Here is a 13,843-nt window from a genome sequence, read left to right on the forward strand (position 1 = left end):
ACGTTCCAAGACGATTGAATTTATCTGTGTCGTTTATTACGTATGTATGCTGTCTGTATTACATACAGGCTTTATTACACATGCATACTGCTTTTCCTCCAAGGTACTTGGGGTGGCAGACATAATCTCCTTTTTCCCTGCCTATTGTACTTGACAAGACCTTACACTGAGGCAGGTGGCTTAATCTCCATCAGGTCTGTAAAATGACAATATGGCTTTAGATTGTTCCGAGTATGGTCAATCAATAATAAGAATGTCAGCATCCTTAATAATAGAATAAACTCAGTGATTTCAGAACAGCGCCCAAGATTTGTGCCTGCTCTGGCATCTTCCATCAGTTCTCATTTTGTGAACAGAGGGGTCACTATGCAAGCTTGAATAGGAGCTTTGCCTCCTAAGGAAGATACATGGAGGGTGGTATTTCATGGAGGAGAGGATTGTTATTCTAGCAGTGTCACCTACCTGGAGCAAACCCACACCATACATTTAAAACATCATACATTTAAATATATGTTGAATATTTAAAGCAAATGGCCTCCCCCAAGGAATTCTGGGAACTGTAGTTTGTTAAGGTTGCTGGAATTGTTGCTCTATGAGGGGGAAACTACAGTTTCCAGTATTCTTTGGGAGTAAGTCATATACTTTAAATGTACATTGGATGTGCTTTACATGTATGGGATGAACCTGTCCTCCATCACATCCCCTGTGGGTAATGAGTTTTGTTTTATTTGATGCAGAAGACAGTCTGTTACATTTTATACACATTCCTGTTCCTCAAGGGCTATTAACCACAATAGCTAAATGTGTCCATGTTAGCATGTAATATACAACCAGAAATCCAGATGCTGGAAACCAACAAAGAAAAGCCATTCCTTCCATGCCCTTTTCTGGGAAACATCTGGCAGGACTACAACTCTCTTCATCCCTGACCACTTGCCATGCTGAATGGGACTAATGGGAGCTTGAGTTCAGTAACATCTGGAGAGCCACATGTTGCCCACTCCTAGAATAAATGGTCCTTTTGTCCAATCCAGCAAGGCAGTTCTCCTGCCCTTGGGGGCTAACACTGTCAGAAGATACAACTTAGGAGTCCAGGCTCTGCAATTAGCTGGAAAAGCTAGCAGACATGGAGAGTTAAATTAATAATTCAGAGCAGGGTCTTGTCGAAGCTCATTATTACAAATACCTCCCACCACAAGTCAAGTCCCAGTGAAAACTCTTATGTTCAACCACTGACCTATTTCTTGGCCAGACTATGTCTTATAATGGCATCCCTATGAAATAACTGCTGGCCTAAAAGCAAGGCATGGAAAAGAGAAAGATATACAACAGAAAACAAGGAGGGTTATGAACCTGAAGCCAAAGGAATCTGGTTACTAGAGAAGCATAGATGGAATTTCATTACAAGGAGATTAGTTAATATTTGTTATCCATTGCCAAGGGCTTTAGAAGGAACAACTTACATTTGAAAGGATGCCAGGAACGCTTGGAGGTTAAGAAGTGAAGCAGGACACAAAAAGCTACCTCAACCACCCTCTTCATCGTTGAGGGATTGGGGGGGTATACACAAGGGGATGGCAGAAAGCAGAAGACAGCTCACAGTTTGATCCCAAGACAGCTTCTGGTAGACTACCATGGCCTGCTGGAATCCCTGGTCTGATCCAGCAAGGGACTGCCTACATTTTTTTCAAGCAAGAGTGTGCTCGCAGATAATTTAACACAGACTAGGTAAAGGTAAAGGGACCCCTGACCATTAGGTCCAGTCATGACCGACTCTGGGGTTGCGGCACTCATCTCGTTTTATTGGTCGAGGGAGCCGGCGTACAGCTTCCAGGTCATGTGGCCAGCATGACTAAGGCGCTTCTGGCGAACCAGAGCAGCACACGGAAATGCTGTTTACCTTCCTGCCAGAGCAGTACCTATTTATCTACTTGCACTTTGATGTACTGCTAGGTTGGTAGGAGCAGGGACTGAGCAACAGGAGCTCACCCCGTTGCGGGGATTCAAACCGCCGACCTTCTGATCAGCAAGTCCTAGGCTCTGTGGTTTAACCCACAGCACCACCTGCGTCCCACAGACTAGTGATGCCTTAATTGAGAAGGGATCCTAAGCACTCTTGTTTTGTACAGTAAATTTAAAATATACTCATAAAAAATTAGATTGGTGTACTGGAATACCACACAAGACTCGGGTCAGCCCACCTCTGCCACAGAGCAATCCATATACAAACATACCTTGTAGGGTTATTGGTTACTCTTGCCAGTGTTAGAAACTCAAATATATAATCTAATTGCCAAATGGCACCTTAAATATGGGTTGCATTTGCCACAATAGAATTTCTATGTGCAGGTTTTTTTTGGGGGGGGGGTTGCGGTGGGATTATTATTTTCATCATCATCATCATCTTTATACCACTTTATATTTTTTAAAACAAATCTCAAAGCAGTTTACAACACATCAAAACATCAAATAAAACACTCCAGAATAAAACAAATTTGATCTTCAAGGAAAATATTTCAGATCCTTCTCTAAGTGACATTTTGCTTTCCCCAGTCACCGACCTGGCATCTAGAGATCTCCCCAGGTGGCAATTGGACCCACACCAGTCACAAAATGTGCCTGGCACCTGACTAGTTTCTGACACTGTCTGAAACATGAGAAGGTGTCAGACTCTCTTTATCAAAACCAGTACTGCCTGCTCTGGCTGGCAGCAGCTCTCCAGGATCTGAGGCAAAGAAAAGGCTTTCCTGACACCTCCTACCTGAGTCTCTCAACTGGAAAGAGCCAGGAACTGAACGTGATAATTTCTGCATGCAGAACAAAACACACCTGTCTTGTGGACATAAGGTGCTACATTCAGGAATAAGGAGGAATTAATACATTGTTACTCAGAAAGCTCTGGCAATTTTCGTTGGAGGAAGAAAGGGATACCACTCTATGCAAATTGGAAGCCTAGGATTGTATCCAACTGAGTTCTACTCAAAGTAGACTCACTGAAATGTATGGTCCTAAGACAGTCATGCCCATCAATTTCAATGCTTCTACTCTTCGGCTGACTTAACACTGGCTACAACCTCTAGAGTTTACTGTTATCACCTTTGAAATTCACTCACACACAGGAACAGCAGGAGAAGCTAAGTCTAAGAAAAGGGAAGAGGAAAGAAGGAGCTTTAGGTGGATGTTGGCTTTTCTTCCATTCACCTTGGATGGCCTCTCTCTAACCTTGTAAAGGCAGAAGTAATGGAGTAATGCTTCCCAGCTAAAAAAGCAAGGGGGGGGAGAGAGAAGAGGAGGGGGAAATGCTTTATTTCTCTGTAGGCAAGCATGGCTCTAACTATGAGAGAAAGTGAACAATAAGATCCCACCCTAGGCATTGTGTGGGTCTCTCCCTCTCTTTCCTTCAGTCCTCACTAACTAATAGATTAGCATAGCAGCTCACCACCCACAAGAAGAAATCATTAAAACGAAAGAAATTGATCCTGGCAAATAAATTATAGTGCATGCTCCAGGAACAAAACCAAAAGAAGTCAATCACTTTTTAAATCAGATTCCACACCCAGTAACTGTACTTCCCTCACCCCAATCTTCAGGCTCCCCACATCCTATGAAAGCAGTCTACACACATAAAAGCACACCAAATGGGGTGCTGTTGTATGTATTTAGCACCTAGCTGTGCCAACAGTTAAGAGTTAAATTAAGTGTTAGCAACAAGAGTAAGATACATTTATAATTTCTTGCTTGTTGTGGAACATGACATTTCAGATATATTTGTTAATTGAAAAAAACAAAGGCATTCTAAATCTTGACATACATTTGTAATAAACAGAGACAAAATGTTTATATCACTTATAGTAATGAATACTATTGACTGGAGTTTCACTTTACAGCAGCAGAACTAGGCACACACACAAACTACAAAAGTGGATATATATATATACACACACACATATACCGGTACACTTTTTTGTAAAATGACATGGTACTATAAAACCCAGAAATAAAGCTATTCACAAGCAAAGTCACTAAATTAAAAGCAACAGCAAAACAGTATTCAAAAATAAACCAAACTCAACCACATGCTTGAATGAATGAAGGAATGAATGAATGAATCATTTTGTTTTCTTACAGCCAACTTCACCAACTGTTATAGTTTTCAGGAGTTTAGCTTCTGCTCTCTCCCCTCCCACACCTCTCTGTTCCCAAATATCTTCCAAATCTTAAAAAGAAGGGTGAACATATATGTATGTGGCTGTGCAAGTCAAAGGCAAGTATCTCAGAGAGGGTGTCTGTGATTGATACAATCTTCTCTTAATGCAATCAATGCAAACATCATGCATTCATTCACAAAATGGGGCACAGCTTACTCTTTCCTAACAACCCATTTGGGAGGGTTTGTCACACACACACACACAGAGACAGAGAGAGAGAGAGAGAGAGAGAGGGATCACACTGGGAATGGTTATCAACTAAAACAGTTCACACACAAGCTGTACTAAAATAAAAAAGGGAAGGGGGGAAATCACTGAAGTTGATATGTTTCCATATTGTACAGAGAATAGTCTCTTCCCACCCCCAAATCTTCTACAAATCTTCCATCTATTTAAAATGTGCATAGAAGACAAAGTTATCCTTTATTTTTTGGAGGGGAGGGGGTTTCACCAATCAGTGACTGGTAAAACAAAGAATGAATCTAACTAGATATCAGCAGTGACAGGAAGAAAGCAAATGTTACAAATCACCAATTTCAACCTCTTTTTGAATTGCATCCAATATCCATTCAAGAGTCATCTGAAGAATTCAACACTCATTCCGATTCATAACATGCACATACACAAAAACCCAGTTTCTCAAAACACTTTATGGAGTGGCTGGGGCAGAATCAGTCTCTAACAACAAAATCTCCAGTTCTCTACCGAAATCTTTTTGAGCTACATGTGAAACCACCAGGTGTTTAAAGGGGCCTTTTAAGCACACCTCAACCAAAACACACACATACACACACAAAAACCCTTCCAATTTCCCACCTACCCCATATCACTTCCTGCACAAACCATGGGGAAGGAAATAAATAAAAAAGCAAAAAGCAATTCAAAGAGAACTTCCTTACTCACCTTCACCTCACAGATCACACCATCAGTAGATTCTTTTTGGTGGTGGGGGTGGGGGACAATGGGTAGATCCCAAGGAAAGTCTGAAAGAAGCAGAGGAAGAATGGGATGGGAGAGTTGTGGAAGGGTCAGGGCTGAAATGTATGTGTTGCTGAGGATTTGGGTTTCTGGGAAAGAGGCTATGGAAGCCCCCCAACAAAAAAAGGGGGGATAGAAAGAACGAGATTGTGGAGGAAAAGCAAGAGATGTGGTGATGGGAGGGGGTTTCTATTATGAATGGAAGCAGGGGAGGGGGAGGGGTGGGAGACTGACTCAGTTGGATCCTCTGATGCTTATGGAGTCAGATTCTTCAGGGTTTGGGGTTGTTTCTTTTAGGGGAGGCGGAAGAGGCCAAAGATTGAGGAGGGGGCCCGAGATTGTTGTGGGAGGAGACAATGTGCTCAGTGGGGATGGGGGGCGGATGAGGGGAAAGAAAGAGGGATTGAGAGAGGGCTGGGGGGTCGTGCTAGAGGAGCAGGAGGAAGCCAGTGGGGGTGAAGGAAAAAGATGGGTGAATATTGAGGAGGGGGGAGGAAGAGATAATCCAGCCAGCTCAATGCACACCCTCCTCTTTTCCTTCTGTGGGGAAATATATATGCAAAAGCGGGTGAAGGGAGAGAGAGAGAGAGATAAGCAATAATAACAGCAGTGTGAGCTCCTCTCTTTTCTTCTTCCTCTCTCTCTCTCTCTCTCTCTCTCTCCTTCCTTCTCCTCCTCCTCCTCCTCCTCTTCCTCACACAACCAAAGAGACACCCAGCAACCACCCCCAGACAGGCCAGCGCCACATACCAGTATCGCGCCTCCTCATTGGCTGCTGGAGCCGGTGTGTGCCTGTCTATGAATGTGCGTGTGTGTATATAGATGTGTGCGGTGGGGGAGGAGGAGGAGGGACCTCATGACCCCGGCAAAGAAGCCGCGACCAATCAGGGCAAAGGATGGAAGTGATTTAAAAAAGAGTGTGTGTGTGAGAGAGAGTGCATATGTATGTTTGAGTGAGTAGGAAGGGAGCGGGATTGGGATTGGGCGAGGCGGGAGGCCGGGGGCGGGGATTCTTCCTCGCGCCCGCGACGGTTGGCGCGCTGAGCTTGGGGGTCGGGGGGGGGGCGCTACTCCTCTCCCCCGCCCTTCGGCCTCAAATACAGGCAGTTTCCCCTCATGTATTTTTGTATCTTCAAAGTGTGTGGTTGTGGATCCCCCCCCCCGCGGCCCCTTCTTTTTATTGAAGTTATCTAGCTGAATTTCTTTATATCTCCGTTATGTAAATTCTATTAATTAGCATATTACTGCATTTAATAATTGTATGTTGGAGTCTCTATCATAAGAGTTTTCATTATGCCACCATATAAACGTGAAATGTCGCCATGATCATTTATTACATGTGTAATCAGTGCCGGATTTACGTTTAAGCTAAACAAGCTATAGCTTAGAGCCCCACTCTCTTGGGGGCCCCAAAAAAATTTAAAGGGGAAAGTTATAAGATAAAAAACAAATAAAATAAAACCTACATACAGCAAGAGTGTTTTGTGTTGTTTAGGTTCTTATTTGTTGTGTGCAAATCTAGGTCCTATTATGGACCTATTTCATAAATTACCATAAACTGTAGCATATATTCAACACAAAAAAACAGCAGCAATTTGTTGTTGACAAGGGACAGCTGGACATATAAAGGGCCCCATTACCTTCAGTAGCTTAGGGCCTCATCAAACCTAAATCCGGCCCTGTATATGCTGCCCTTCATGGGGAAACCCCAGCCAGATAGGCGAGGTATAAATAATAAAATTATTATTGTTATTATTATTCATCTGAAGATCGGGGGCAGTTCACAACATAAAATGAATGCAATATGTTCACCATGTGTTGTTAATCGGCATGGGCATCATCCATATATTAATTGTGTACTACACTAAGGGATACATGGAGCAGGCTATTGTTGATTTTCTTTATTGCTGAATGCCAGATCTGCTTGGAGTAAGACCTCCCTCATCCATGATCAGATTCTGGACCAGAAGGTTGATCTGGTCCGTATGGCTTGAGACCTGGGTGGGTGAGCCTGGCAGAGTTTGCCTCACCCCGCTACGCCCACATTGGTACTCTGCAGCATCATGGCTGACTTGAGTATCAGCGAGGGGAAGTTGCTGTGATCTATAGAGATCCCATCTCTCTCTTTCTCCAGGCTCCCTGCCCATGGAGAACCTGCAAATGACTCTATAAGGGCTCCTGTGTCCCCCAAAAGGGAATAAGGGGAGATTTTCATTTATTAAAGGTAAAGGGACCCCTGACCATTAGGACCAGTCGTGGCCGACTCTGGGGTTGCGGCGCTCATCTCGCTTTATTGGCCGAGGGAGCCGGCGTACAGCTTCCAGGTCATGTGGCCAGCATGACTAAGCCGCTTCTGGTAAACCAGAGCAGCGCACAGAAACGCTGTTTACCTTCCTGCGGGAGCGGTACCTATTTATCTACTTGCGCTTTGACGTGCTTTCGAACTGCTAGGTTGGCAGGAGCAGGGACTGAACAATGGGATCTCACCCCGTTGCGGGGATTCGTTTATTACAGTGGGGATATAGAGTGTGTTTCCCTGCCGTTGGGCAATTGGGACATTTGAGGGAATCTGCTGGTTTACCACCCTGTGCCTGAGCTGACGCTGGGACTCAGCTACACAGCTTCAAATAAAACGTTTTAAGTGTGTTGTAAAGTGCAATATACAAATGTGAGACTAGATGGTGACGGTGAGCTATGGCAAATTCAATATATTTTTCAAAACTTTTTATATATATAAAAAAAGCATTTTCACAGCAGGTTTTTTAATATGTGTGTAGTTTTCACCTTGGTCTCAGAGGACTCCTAGTTCTGGGAGACCTCAGCATTCATTTCAAGGTGAATGGCCCTGGGGCGGTGGTGGAGGAAGAGGAGTGTGGGGGAAGCGTACTGCCCCCAGCAGCACGATCTCGGTGGGGTGCCATCGCGGCTGTCCCCCCCCCCCCCGCCATTGCTGGATGCCACACCCCTGAAGGCAGTGCGCCACGCCCCTGGGATGTGCGCTAGCTCCGCCCCCGCCTGCTCTCTGCCACTGCTCTGGGGTGGTCGCACTGTATGATGACCTCCATTGGGAGGGGGGGGGAATGTGTCCCTGTTAATTCTCAACCTCTCAGCGGCTTTCAGTACCACCAACCATGGTATCCTAGTGGCTGTCCAAGTTAGGGGCACTGTTTTGCATTTGTTCTTGATCCTGTTTTAATGGATGTTTCCACACAAGGATGCTTGAGGAGTGCTCTTCTGACCTGTGGAGCCTTCAATTAAAAAAACAAACCCATACAAAATATACACTGATGGCAAGGTTTTGTTTTTCTAGCTGGGAACGTCTGATAAGACAAAAGGGTATTCAGTTGTGGGCACTTGTCTTCTCTCAACAGGGATTTTATAAAGATATATACATATTGCGTGTATGTGTAATACATATATTTTCATTTTATATCGTGTATATTGTAATATTTCAAAATCATAAAGCACCTTGAGAGAAAGGCGGTATATATGAGCAGCAAATAAATAAGTATGATCAATGTTCCCAATAAGATACATGGGATATTTTGTCAGTGTTTTTTTTTTTTTTAATGCAACGTATAGATATGAAAAATAAGTGAATGACAAAACATCTACCTCTGTTTTGTCATTCATTCATACATATTTCTTAAAGCATCAAACAAACATTTGCCCTGGATCCCAGAAGGTTGTGATTAATCACTAAAGCAATATATTTATTACAATGGCTAACCAAACAGATATATTAAATTTTTAAAGGCAGAAACTGAAACATTTGCCACAACCAGCTGTTTCGTTAGTCACTCTGTGTGTGTGTGTGTGTGTGTGTGTGTGTTACTTTTAACAAGAAAAATATAGCTCCATATAGTCCAATATATGGAATTTCTCTCTGTAAATATATACCCATATGCACACCAATGTGAAATGCTCGATTAATAAAATACGCATGGTACATGATGTAGGGGTAAATGTGTATTTTATTAATGGCATTTTTATGCCATCTTATAAATGCAAAATATTCACATATATTAAAAATGCATATCATAGGCATTCTTTTATTTACTAATAGAAATTCTACTTTATAAACTCAAAATGTTCACAGTTAATAAAATACATATTATATAATAAATACATATTATTCAAATTTTCTTATAAAAGAAGGATGGGAAGGTTGCTTTAGGCAACCGATACTGTACCTGGGAACAGCAATGAAGGCTCCGTGGACGGCAGGGTGTGATCTTTTACAAAATAAATAGAATGCATAGCTTCTCAGTCTTTTAGAATTTATTGAGGCTACAAATTAATGATCCTCAGCTTTGAATAAAATATAGGGTTAACCTTTTAGATCAAGCTCAGAGTAGACATTATTTATTATATTAGTACTAATAGCATTAATTTGATGTGCTGCAAAGGTCTCCACACAATTTGCAACACATTTGAAATGTATTTTCTTAGGTTAAAGGGGTCGGTGTTCTTAGGATCCTGATAGTGGGTGATTACATCAAAAGGGACATATGCAAAGCCTCCAGATGTCATGCCTCATCTAGATAGCATGGGAAGGAGTCCATGATCACAAAACACATTGGTACCAATGTGACCACTGCTCCATCTAGCTCAGTATTGTCTGCACCTGAATAGTGGCAGCTGTCCAGGATTTCAAACAATGCTTTCTCCCAATGCTACCCAGAGATGGTGGGGAGTGAACCTGGAAGCTTCTGCATGCAAAACTGATTCTCTACCACCATGGGTAGGCAAACTAAGGCCCAGGGGCCGGATCCGGCTCAATCGCCTTCTGAATCTGGCCCACGCTTAGTCTGGGAATCAGCGTGTTTTTACATGAATAGAATGTTTGCTTTTATTTAAAATGCATCTCTGAGTTATTTGTGGGGCCTGTCTGGTGTTTTTTACATGAATAGAACGTGTGCTTTTATTTAAAATGCATCTCTGGGTTATTTGTGGGGCATAGGAATTCGTTCTTCTTTCCCCCCCCCCCCCCAATATAGTCCAGCCTGTCACAAGGTCTGAGGGACAGTGGACCGGCCCCTTGGTGAAAAAGCTTGCTGACCCCTGCTCTACCACTGAGCCGCAGAAGGCTAGTGTAAGCAATACTGAGCTAAATGGACCAATGTTCTGACTCAGTACAGTATAAGACAGATTTCTGTGTATATAACATTCTCCTCTGTAATCTGAACTCCTATTAACTACAGCCGTAACCTACTACATCCTTCTATATTAAGCTCACGTATATTTGAGAAGATGAACAGATAAGTAATAGCAGGTAAATCGCAATTCCCCATTCAGCAGCCAAGAGGAACAATAAAGAAAACCAACTCATTCCCTTTTTTTTTTTAAAGAGCAACAAAAATTTATTCTGCAATCAGGAAATTGCAACTCAGCCTGCGATCATGATGGATGAGTCATGGCCTTTCCTCAGCTCGCTGTTAAAGCAGAATGAAAGGCTAATTAAACAGGCAAATGTCAATATGGTGATTAGCTTACCATATAATATTCTGATTGGCTTTTACGGATGACCTTCCTCCACTCCCCTACGATTTGAATAGGTACGCCTCCCCCCCCCCCTTTATGTTGTATGTCTTAGGGACTGAAGATGACCAACATGCTTCTTCCATATACATAACACATATGCAAGACTGCAAAGATGAATTCAGATTCCTGTGCAATAGCCTCCATTTTTAAATATGCCCATTTCCCCCTCCTGGCTTTGTACAAATACGCGTTAATGACCATCACACCCTAGTGACAGTTTGCAGAGTCCATCCAACCTGCGATAACAATCCTTTTCTCCTCTGATTTATCTACACATTCAATAGGTATTTGGGTACAGGGGGAGAAAGCAAATTGAGTCAGCAGCCAACCGGAAGATATGTTTAGAATGGCTCCTTTTTCTGTGTGGCAGGCAGAAATTAAACACATCACTTCATCCCCGCTATAATGGATAAAAACACCGTGGATGAATTTCCCTGTTTATCATGTAGCTATTAAAGACAGAGAAGTCCAGGAGGGGAGTGGCGGCTACATTAATATTTGTTTTGTTATGTATTTTAAAAATGTATTTCTGCTCTGGACTTGTCGTGAAGAAAATGTCTTTACATAGCCCAGTTCATTTTGGGGCATGTTTTACAGTGCTGGTGTTCCTGGCTTGGAATCTCCCTCCACACAGGTACTGCCTTCTACCTAGCCAGACCCATTGGTCCATCTAGCTCAGTATTGTTTACACTGACTGGCAGCCTCACTCCAGGGTTTCAGGCAGGGAATATTCCCAGCCCTACCTGAAGATGCCAGGGATTGAAGCTGGGATTTTCTGCAAGCAATGTAGATGCTCTGCCATTGAGCTGTTAAGTTGTGGGTGAACATATCAGAGGACACAGTGATTCTTCAGACAGCTCTTGTTTATTCACAGGCCAGAACAGAACTGAACTGAAGGGTTCCGCCAACCTGCTTATATAGAGCTCAACTACAAAGCAACAGTAACAACTTTCTGTAACTATCCAATCACTGAACATCACTTTCAATTCCTTATTTGCATATGCAGACCTGAGTGAAAACTATCTACAGTATCCCCCTGCTGGCCCAGGGTGAGAACTTGAGTACATAACAGAGCTATGGTATTTCCTGCAAAAATAGAGTAGGCTTCTAGTCCTTTGTGTCTTTCAGTAAAGGGCTGGTTTAAATAGGAGCATACGAATCTGCCTTATATAAAGTCAGACCATCGGTCCAGACAGCTCAGTATTTTCTACACTGACTGGCAGCAGCTTCTCCAAGGTTTCAAACAGGGAATATATTCTCAGCCTTTACAGGAAATGCTGGGGATTGAACCCAGGGCCTTCTGCAGTCAAAGCAAATGCTTTTAACTTTTTCCAGAAACAAAAAAAGGCATTTTTTGTTCTGATAGCCTTTCCCAGCTGGATAATGTTCACTTTTTAGTCTTGTTCTCAATGCATTTGTTGTTCTTAATTGTCATATGTGTAAATTGCCTTGAGACAGTGGTTTAGAAGGCAACTAATAAATCAATGATAACAATAATATTGTCTGCACTGATAGGCAGCAGCTTTCCAGGGTTTCTGGAAAGGGTCTTTCTCAACCTTCCACGGAAATTGAACCGGGGACTTCCTCCTAGTCCTGATTAACTGCAATTGTAGACTGAGGAGTGAGCCGTGAGACTAGTTTCCCTCCTTTCTTGCAGAAGTGCCAAATGCTTTATTGCGAAAGTACCAATGAATGTTGAGAAGTAATGACCATCCCTGGCAGCATTTTGCCCCCAAAATGGTTGAAGTAGCAGAGCAGCTGTTCTCAACAGACGTGCCTCCTTTTTTCAAGAGGGCAGAGTAGCTCAGCATACGGTAATTGCAATGGTTCTCCCAAATATTGAAACATCTTGCTGGAGAAAGGTGTGTGTGTGTGTGTATGTGTATATATATATATATATATATATATATATATATATATATATACGGTATATATATATATACCGTGTGTATATATATATATATATATATATATATATATATATATATATATATATATCTCACAAAGGTAGATCTTAATTTAACCCTTGACTCTTACAAAAGGGTGTGGACCCTCCCAGTTCCCTTTCTGGGAGCTTCCCTTTCTTCTCCCAGCCCCCCACCCTGATACTGAGAAAGGAAGTTTTTAAAGAAAGTTGATGTTCCTGCCACAAACCTTTTCTGGGGTGCAGCCACAGTTTATCTGCTTTGGTCAACAAAGCAGCTAAGCTTCTTTTGGACACACTGGGGCTGCAGCCACCTAAGTCCTACTCAGAGTTGACCCATTGGCAGTACTAGACCTAGGTTAATTAAACTATGGAACTCGCTTGCACAGGAGGCAGTGATGGCCACCAACTTAGATGCATTTAAAAGATAGACAAATTCATAGAGGGCATAGCTATCAGCCATGGTGACTATGTTCCACCTCATTGCTGGGAATTGCAAGTGGCCCAGACATTAGGCTCATGAGCACATTTGGGTTTTCAAGCCACAGAACCTCTCAGGTCACTTTTCTCCCCAAGACTATTCTCCTGAGCAACGCAGAGTGCATGCACACACTTCATTTTCCCCATGGGGTGCGGGTAAAATTCAGATACATTAGTATTAATCTGAGCCTTGAATAGCACATACCTGTAAGAGGGGATATACCATATGCATCACTCTTCCAACTTTCTATGTACTTTTCAAGGGAGAAAATTCTAACCATCCTCACCACGTCATGACCAAAAGGACATGGAGTGACCCTTCAGATGTGAAGGAAATAAGCAGCTATCTTCTCTTTAAAAGACATCTGAAGGCAGCCCTGTTTAGGGAAGTTTTTAATATTTAATGCTGTATTGTTTTTAACACTCGATTGGAAGCCTCCCAGAGTGGCTGGGGAAACTCAGCCAGATGGGCAGGGTGTAAATTATTATTATTATAATATTATATGGAGTAGGAGATCTTGATTCAAGAAGCTTCCATAGGCACCAGGGAGAAATCTCATATGCCTCATTGCACCCATTTAATTTTTTTATTTGCAGGAAAACACTACTAAAAGCTGCTTGGTAAATTCACTTGGTCCTAGATCACCAGTCCTCATCAAAGGGGTTGCAACACCACTATGATCATGCAAATGTATCATAACACATTAAG

General features: G+C 42.5%; 1 protein-coding gene across 15 annotated transcripts in view; it reads right to left on the bottom strand.

The window, feature by feature from the left end:
• RERE (arginine-glutamic acid dipeptide repeats) overlaps positions 1 to 6,099 on the bottom strand; it is a 351,307-nt gene extending 345,208 nt beyond the window's left edge. For 6 of the 15 annotated variants that reach the window (XM_079986732.1, XM_079986737.1, XM_079986731.1 and 3 more), the window contains exon 1: positions 5,112 to 5,891. The gene's annotated coding sequence lies outside the window, so the exon portion shown is untranslated. Of the gene's footprint in view, positions 1 to 5,111; positions 5,894 to 5,936 lie in introns of those variants that run through there. The other 9 variants (XM_079986738.1, XM_079986748.1, XM_079986744.1 and 6 more) reach the window with 4 other exon arrangements.
• Between the last annotated feature and the right edge of the window lie 7,744 nt (positions 6,100 to 13,843).

Source organism: Podarcis cretensis, assembly GCF_951804945.1.
Source record: "Podarcis cretensis genome assembly, chromosome: 8".
In the NCBI taxonomy this organism is placed as follows: domain Eukaryota; kingdom Metazoa; phylum Chordata; class Lepidosauria; order Squamata; family Lacertidae; genus Podarcis; species Podarcis cretensis.